The sequence below is a fragment of the Rutidosis leptorrhynchoides genome, chromosome 2 (genome assembly GCF_046630445.1).
Source record: "Rutidosis leptorrhynchoides isolate AG116_Rl617_1_P2 chromosome 2, CSIRO_AGI_Rlap_v1, whole genome shotgun sequence".
NCBI classification, from domain to species: Eukaryota; Viridiplantae; Streptophyta; class Magnoliopsida; order Asterales; family Asteraceae; genus Rutidosis; species Rutidosis leptorrhynchoides.
The window spans coordinates 590,117,014-590,126,892 of record NC_092334.1 but is presented as its reverse complement, the minus strand read 5'-3'; positions in this window follow the sequence as shown (position 1 = coordinate 590,126,892).

Genomic DNA, 9,879 nt, shown 5'->3' with positions numbered 1-9,879 from the left:
AGGATTATAGGACCCAAACAATAGAGTAAATTCAGAGAATTACCCTTCCACAATCGACAAACGAAAGAACAATAATAAAATTAAAGAACACGAGATTTAATGTGGTTATATGTAATCGAATGTCAATTACTTTAATCCACGGACCAACTAAGGAGATTTTATTGATATAATTCGTACACATACATGAGGGTTACAATATGATGCTTATATAGGCCAAAAACACCTTGGAGAACAAGAAAAACATAAATATGGAAACTGCCCGTCAGACACTAGCCGCGCTGCGCCCAGATGGGGCCGCGCCGCGCTGAGCCTCTAAGGTAAAACTCCGGACAGACGTTTTCTTCAAACTGATGCTCTGTTCTTGTGTTAGGCCGCGTCGCGCCTCCAAGGGCCGCGGCGCGCCTCCTCCCTTGAACCGATTCCTTCGACTTTTGTTTTGATATCCTTCACATCCAACAATCTCTCACTTGAAGATAGTCAAAACCATGACCCACATTGTCAACCCATCATATCATCAAACTAACCAAGATCGCCAAAGGACCCTTTACCGCCAAACTCCATTTGGGACACGCACACTCCTATCACATACGTCGGATAAGCAGACTTTCGATACAAGGTCTTCAACGCTTCTTGTTAGAATCGAATAATCATCTCTCTATCTCCCTAGTCCGTCACCTCCTTCTCATTAGTTCATGAGAAGACCCGTTGAGGCTATACAAAACCTCAACTTGCCCATTGACACCACCTTAGTAAACATATCCGCGGGATTCTTTATACTAAGGACTTTCTGCAATATCAAAGTACCATTCTCAATACGTTCTCGAATGAAATGATACCTCAAATCAATGTGTTTCGTACGATTATGAAACATCAGATTCTTCGCGAGATTGATTGCACTTTGGTTGTCACAATACAAGACGCAATTGTCTTGTCTTTTACCCAACTCACACAAGAAGTTCTTCAACCAAACAAGCTCTTTAGAAGCTTCCGTAATAGCCATATACTCGGCCTCGGTGGTCGACAAAGCAACACTCCTTTGTAGTCTAGACATCCAACTAACCACCGTCTTACCAACCATGAACACATATCTCGTAGTACTCTTACCCGAATCACCAAATCCACCCAAATTTGCATCCGCATAACCTCTAAGTACAACATTGCCCTTAGTGAAACACAATCCCATACTAGAAGTACCTTTCAAATAACGAAGCAACCATTTGACCGCTTCCCAATGCTCTTTCCCCGGATTAGACATATAACGGCTTACAACTCCCAGTGCATGATGTATATCCGGTCTCGTACAAACAAGGCATACATAATACTTCCCACGGCCGATCTATACGGAACCTTTTCCATCTCCGATTTTTCTTCTTCCGTTTTAGGTGATTGATTCTTCGATAACTTTATCGCGCTACCCAAAGGCATAGAACGGGCCTTTGCGTTATCAACATTAAACTTTTCTACTACTTTCTCAATATATTTGGATTGAGACAAATATAGAACACCTTTAGCACGATCACGCACAATACTCATTCCAAGTATTTGCTTAGCAGTACCAAGATCCTTCATCTCGAACTCTTTTGAAAGCATATCTTTCAACTTATTGATCTCGGACATGTCGGAACCCGCAAGCAACATGTTATCAACGTATAACAATAAGATTATGTAAGAAGACTTGAATTTCTTCAAGTAACAACAATGGTCCGCTTCACATTTACAAAACCAACCTTCTTCATAAACTCATCGAATCTCAAGTACCATTGCTGAGGTGCTTGCTTCAATCTATACAAACTTTTCTTTAACATACAAACCCACTTCTCTTTACCCTTTACCTCAAAGCCCTCGGGTTGCCTCATATAGATCTCTTCATCAAGATCTCCGTGTAAGAATGCGGTCTTCACATCTAGTTGTTGTAGATGTAAGTCCTCAGATGCGACCAACGAAAGCACCAAACGAATAGCAGTCATCTTCACCACCGGTGAAAATATCTCTTGGTAATCAACCCCTTTCCTTTGTTGAAACCCTTTAACCACTAACCGTGCTTTGTACCTAATAAAAACAAAAAACCCTAATAAACCGACGGTAGAGTGGTAAATCAGTATAATCACTCGCAGCATAAGGCGACAAGGAAGGGAAATCGTAATAAGGCGATGATGGAGCAGGGAAATCCTAAAATCGTAAGCAAATCGAGCAGTGGAGATGGAGATTCTTCCATATCGCCAAAAATGGCTACAATCATCACACGTGAACACATCGCAAAACCCATAGCCAAATGGAGTGGTCGAGAGGCTTTCAGATATTAGGCGGATAGACTTAGGGTGCAAAAAGATGAAAATACCCTTTAACCAATAAAATAATTGTGTGAAAAGTAAAAGCCCATGTTTAAATGATATAAGTATAATAATAATAATAATATGAATTAATACTCTCCCTATAAGATATCCTATTATCCTATATCCTATATCCTATCAAGTTGATAACAAGAGCAAAAACGAAATAGTAGTCCATTTTCTTTGGTAGTAGTTAATTGCAATATATTGTGAATGAATTAATTTGACAACTTCCATATTGTAACTTAAAATGATCATAATCTGTTTAATTATATACATAAAAAGCTAGAAGTATAGAAAGAAAAACACAGTAATAACTCTATCACTCTATTTGATAAATTTGTAAGTGTTTCTTGATCTTTCAAAAAAAAAAAAAAAATTATTTCAAAAACACAGTAATAAAATATTTCTTGATCTTTCAAAAAAAAAAAACAAAAAAAAAAAAAAAAAAAAAAATTATAACGATAGACGCCTAAATATTTGTTATTTAGGTTTATAAATAAACTTTAAGCCATGTGAACCAAATAATTAATCCTCGCCACAGTTTTTGACCACCATTAAAAACCTTGAAGTTCACTTTAATCCTTTCTATTATCTCTTTTTTTCATCATTAACGATTAATTTGGTTATATATATATATATATATATATATATATATATATATATATATATATATATATATATATATATATATATATATATATGTGTGTGTGTGTGTGTGTGTGTGTGTGTGTGTGTGTGGCTAAGCTAAAAAACGGCTAAGAATAGATAAGAAAAATTTCATTTTGTTATGATATTCAAAAGTCAACAAATGGCTGCACAATTTTAATCATATAACTATTTCACCTAACATTGCACAGTATCAAAATTGTAGTATATATATGTACGCAGATGTAATTAGTTATTTGCCTCATTCTTTCATATATATGTAATATATATATTCCTCTTCCTCTCCACTCTTTCATATTTAAGTATTGTATAAGCTTAGGCCAAAAAGTAGTTATAAACTATTAAATTACAACACGTTATCAACACGAAGTGCTCCGTATAATCAAGGTTTATCTAAGCAAGCACAAGTCACTAATCAAGGTAATAAAAAAAATTCTTTAACGATATCTTCTATTATTTATTAGTAAGGTAAATATTATTATCATCATAACTAACATTTATATTTATGTTATTTAAGTTATATATGGTCGGTTATACCGCCTGAATTATATTTCTGTAATCTAACTATTATTAACTTCACTAACATTTATATTTATGTTATATATGGTCGGTTATACCGCCTGAATTGATTATATCTCTGTAATCTAACTATTATTAACTTCACTAACATTTATATTTATGTTATATATGGTCGGTTATACCGCCTGAATTATATTTATGTAATCTAACTCTTATTAACTTCACTAACATTTATATTTATGTTATCTAACATTTATGATTACTTATCCAATTAATCATTATTTATTTCATGCATACTAATGCTTATTCTTAAATTTATTATTTATGCATAATATGTTTATTCTTTTAATCTTCGTATTTATACTAAACGCATTTATACTAAATGTATTTTATAGTAATCATATTTATACTAATAAAATTCTTTTATTAAAATGATTATTAATATAACGAGTACATAACATTCGTTAACGTCAACTAACGACGTTACAACGGTCATATATACATAACGGTTGTTAACGTCAACTGACGACGTTATAACGACTATATTACTCAAATATAAAATAAACATCTCCGTATTCACATTTTCACAAATCAATCTTCTTTTTCTCATATTACTACTCTCAATTTTTTTTTTGTAAAGATGATTCACACAAGGATGATTTTTCCTATTGTATTGGTCATATTAACTATCATCATTGTTGCTAATATACCACCGGGTGAACCTATATTCTATCCTGCCCTTGTGGTTTTATTATTTGTAATCATACCATTATTATGTTGTTTGCAACTTATAAATTTAAAATGATTCTAATTTCATTTATTATTTGTCTATGAATAGAAGTTGATTATGATTATGATTTATGTTGTTCATCTTTTTGATAATAGAAAATGTCGATTTTGAAAAGGCTTAAGTTTGCTCCTTTAGAATCAAGTGGGAACAACTACTTAGCATGGGTTATGAATGTAGAAAAACATCTCGAATCAATCGGTATTTTAGAAACCCTGAATGAAAATAACAATTGTTCCGAACAAGAGAAAGCAATAGCAAGTATTTTTCTTAGCAAACATATTGACGAGTCCTTAGAATCTACATATTATATGATTGAAGATCCAAGTATATTATGGAAAATACTCAAAGATAGATACGATATTAATTATCAAGAAATAACGGTGATTCATGAAAGAATAAAATTGAAGATGTTAGTAGGCGCTCTTATAAGAATCCCGGAGATTCTTATTAATGATCTGGTAACGTGGATCATCAGTCTAGTATTTCTTGAATACATGAACATCTTGTTTAGCTCTACAAATAAGTCCCAAAAAAAAACGAGAGTGAATCTGTTGAAAAATCTTGATTAAATAAACCCTGAGCTACCTTGAGACTTGAATGGTTTGAATTTTCTAAGATGCCTAGCTTGTTATGTATCACTCATAAATAAATGCTTTTATACCATAACGCATATGTTTTATTAAGTGTTATCTTTTATGTACTTCAGATTATAACTTGTTTGCAGGTAATATAATTTGATTATTTTGCTGAAATATAACTCATTATTTGCTTATCTTATTTGAAGTTTTAGTATGAATTCTGCTGAAATACGACATCAATTAAATGGTAAATACCTATGTATTGCAGATAGTGGTAACATACACACTATGATCAAATCTAAGAAATATTTCATTGATTTAAATCAAATGAATGAATTATAAATACTATATCAGGTCTTGCAAACTTGATATAAGGAATGAAAAAGGAAAAAAAATCATATTACCAAATGGTACGAATTTTCTGATAAACAATGTCTTGTTTTCTCCCAAATCAAAGAGAAATTTGTTAAGTTTCTCTGATATATATCATAATGGATATGATTATCAGTCAATGATAATCGGAAATGAGAAATATTCATGTAGCACCGAAAAGCGCATATGATGAAAAGCGCATATAATGAAAAGCGCAGCGCACATGATTAAAAGTGCATATGATAAAAAGCGCATATGATGAAAAGCACAGCGCATATGAATAAAAGTGCATATGATGAAAATCGCATATAATGAAAAGCGCAGCGCATATGATTAAAAGTGCATATGATAAAAAACGCATATGATGAAAAGCGCAGCGCATATGATGAAAAGCGCATATGGTGATTAATGAAAAGCACATATGGTGATTAATGAAAAAGCACATATGGTGATTAATGAAAAAGCACATATGGTGATTAATGAAAAGCACATATGGTGATTAATGAAAAAGCACATATGGTGATTAATGAAAAGTACATATGGTGATTAATGAAAAAGCACATATGGTGATTAATGAAAAGCACATATGGTGATTAATGAAAAGAATATTGAGAAAGAATCACCAATGTTTCTTGAAATAATTCAAGGTTATATATATGGACCAATTCATCCATCATGTGGACCATTTTGATATTTCATGATTCTAATAGACGCATCTAGCGGATGGTCTCATGTTTGTGTGTTATCAAGCCGTAATATGGCATTTGCAAAGTTTCTTGCACAAATTATTAAATTGAGAACATATTATTCTGATTACACTATTAAAAGGATGAGACTTGATAATGCTGGTGAGTTAACATCTCAAGCATTTAATATGGATTGTTGTTGAACATCCATTTGCTCATGTGCATACACAAAATTGGTTTAGCTGAATCAATAGATAAACGCTTGCAGCTAATAACTAGACAATTGGTAATGAGTACAAAACTCTCAATATTTATGGGAACATGTAAATTTACATGATGCGACATAAATTCGCATTAAACCAAGTGCAAGTCATAAATATTCTCCATTACCAACTTAATTTTGGTCAAGAGCCAAATATTTTCCATCTTAGAACATTTGGTTGTGCAGTGTATTTTTAATTGCACCACTACAACAAATGGTTCCTCAAAGAAGGATTGAAATATATGTTGGATATGAAACATCTTCAATCATAAGATATATTGAATCCATGACGGGTAATGTTTTTCAGCACGTTCTTGCTGATTGTCATTTTAATGAAAAATTGTTCCCTAGATTAGGGGGAGAAACGAAAAAAAAAAATATGATGTTTCATGATGTGAACATCAATTAAGGTATCTTGATCATCGCACAAAAGAATGCGAAATAAAAGTTCAAAAATAATGCATATGCAAGAACTTGCAAATAAATTACCCGATGCATTTACAGAAAAAAAAAAGGGAGTGACTAAATCATATATATACCAGCAGCAAATGCTTAAGCTAGAATTGAAATTCCAAAAGCTGGCAATAATGTCACTCATGAGTCTTCGTCACGCCAGAAACGTGGGAGACCAATTGGTTCAAATGATAAAAATCCTTGAAAAATAAAATCAGCTGATAATGAGGTAAAAGAAAATGTTAAAGAAGAACCACAAATCAATACTCTTTCTGCAGAGGAGATTGATAATGTCAATACAGAATTTTCAATCAATTATGTACATTCAAAAAATATTATAGAACCGAAATGAAATGAAAAATCTTGAAGAGATATTTTCATATAATGTTGCATATGACATCATGAATGATGATGAAGATCCAGAACCAAAATCTGTCATGGAATGTCAAAATAGACATGATCGGGATCATTGGAAAGGAGCAATACGAACTAAATTTGAATCGCTCAATAAAAGAAAAGTTTTCGGATAAATAGTTATTACTTTTAAAGATGTGAAATGTATGAGATACAAATGAATTTTAATTCGAAAAGGAAATAAGAAAAATGAACTTACAAGGTCAAACCAGACTTGTAATTCAAGATTTCTCTCAAAGACTAGGAATGGATTATGAGAAAAACTTATCCTCTTGTAATAGATGCAATTACTTTTAGATACTTAGTCAACATGACAGTTTCTTAAAAAATGCATCTCATGGATGTTATTACTAATTATTTAAATGAACCACTTGATAGTGATATATACATGAATATCCATGAAGGGTTTAAGGTATCAGAAACATCTAATGCAAAACCCAAAGAAATGTATTCCATTGAATCACAAAAGTCTTTATATGGGTTGAAACAATCGGGTCGTATGTAGTATAAACGATTAAATGATTACTTGGTAAGCAAATGGTATACAAATAATCTTATTTGCCCATGTGTATTCATTAAGAAAACAACATCTGGATATGTGATCATAGATGTTTATGTCGATGATCTTAACATCATAGGTACAAATAAAGAGATCCATGAAGCCATTCAACTTCTAAAGAAATAATTTGAAATGAAAGATCTCGGAAAAACCAAGTATTGCCTTGGTTTGCAGATTGAGCATATGCCTAATGGTTTACTTGTACATCAAACAACTTATACGGAAAAGATTTTAAAATGTTTCAATGTGGACAAGGCAAAACCATTAAGTACTCATATGGTTGTTAGATCACTTAATGTTGAAACTGATCCATTTCATCCCTGTGAAGATCATGAAGATATTATGGGACCAGAAGTACCATATCTTAGTGCAATTGGAGCTCTTATGTATCTTACAAATTGTACAAGACCTGACATTTCTTTTGCAGTTAATTTGTTGGCAAGGTTCAGCTCAGCTCCTACCAAAAGACACTGGAATGAGATCAAACACATATTTCGATACCTTCGAGGAACTACTGATTTAGGATTATTTTATTCTAAAGAATCAAAACAAGATTTGGTTGGTTATGCAGATGCAGGTTATTTATCTGATCCACATAAAGCTAAATCTCAAAATAGGTATGTATTCCTAAATGGAGGTACCGCAATATCATGGCGTTCTAAAAAATAAACACTTGTTGCAACATCATCAAATCATGCCGAAGTGATTGCATTACATGAAGCTACTCGGGAATATTTTTGGTTGAGATCAATGACACAACTCATTACTGATTCTTGTGGACTAGAACGCGATAAAAGTCCAACAACTATCTATGAAGATAATGCAGCTTGCATAGCACAGATGAAAGAAGGGTATATCAAAAGTGACCGAACAAAACACATACCTCCTAGATTCTTCTCATACACTCAAGATCTCATTAAGGACAACCAGTTTGAAGTGAGATATGTTAAATCCAGCAAAAACTCTGCTGATCTTTTCACGAAAGCACTTCCAACTGCTATTTTCAGAACACACGTTCATAACATTGGCATGAGACATGTTCAAAAGATGTAACAACTAAAGCGATGTTTACTTGAGGGGGGAGTCAACTCCGTGCTGCACTCTTTTTCCCTTAGCTAAAGTTTTTTCCCACTGGGTTTTCTTTAGCATGGTTTTTAACGAGGCAGTACTAGTTGCTCTATAATAAAATTGTCATCCAAGGGGGAGTGTTATGATATTCAAAAGTCAACAAATGGCTGCACAATTTTAATCATATAACTATTTCACCTAACATTGCACAGTATCAAAATTGTAGTATATATATGTACGCAGATGTAATTAGTTATTTGCCTCATTCTTTCATATATATGTAATATATATATATTCCTCTTCCTCTCCACTCTTTCATATTTAAGTATTGTATAAGCTTAGGCCAAAAAGTAGTTATAAACTATTAAATTACAACACATTTTTTTTTTATTTTAAAAATTATCTTTTTAAGGTCTCTTAAGAAGAAAATGCAAAAAATACAAAAAGCAAATAACGAAATCGTTAAAAAATCGATGATGAATGATAATAATCGTGATAAATGATTAATTTATCATGCATCTGAATAATGATGAATGATTAATTTATCATTTATCACTATTCAAATGAATGATAAATTAATCATTCATCACGATTATTATTATTTATCATCGATTTTTTAACGATTTCAAATGTTTTTGACTTATAAAAATATAGATTAGGAGAGTATTTTGATGCAGATTTATGAATATAAAAAAAATTTATTTTTTATTTATTTTGCTTATCCCCACTTGTTTTTGTCTTAGGACGCCATTCACTTTATAATAACCCTGTTCCACATCAGTTTGTGAAAAAAAATATTGAGTTCCTTATAACTTATAAGCATAAAGTTGTGGCTAACTAATACTATCTCCAACCATAGTTTTAGTTGTTAACCTTGAGACACCCGGTTAGTCCATTACTTTAGCTTATGACGGGCGATTATCTCTCGGTTTGTGACGGGTACGCGGCTCGTGCATCTTTTGGAGTATCCTCACGGGATGTGACGGACACTCGGTTCGTGCATCTCCTTGGGTATCCTTACGGGGTGTGACTTGCACGATGCTTGTGCATCTCATGGGGTCTGGATCTTGGGTTTTGATTATGTTTCAACCTGGCGAGGACGTCAGGAGTTTAAGTGAGGGAGTTTGTAATAACACTGTCCCACATTGGTTTGTGACAGAAATATTGAGTCCCTTATAA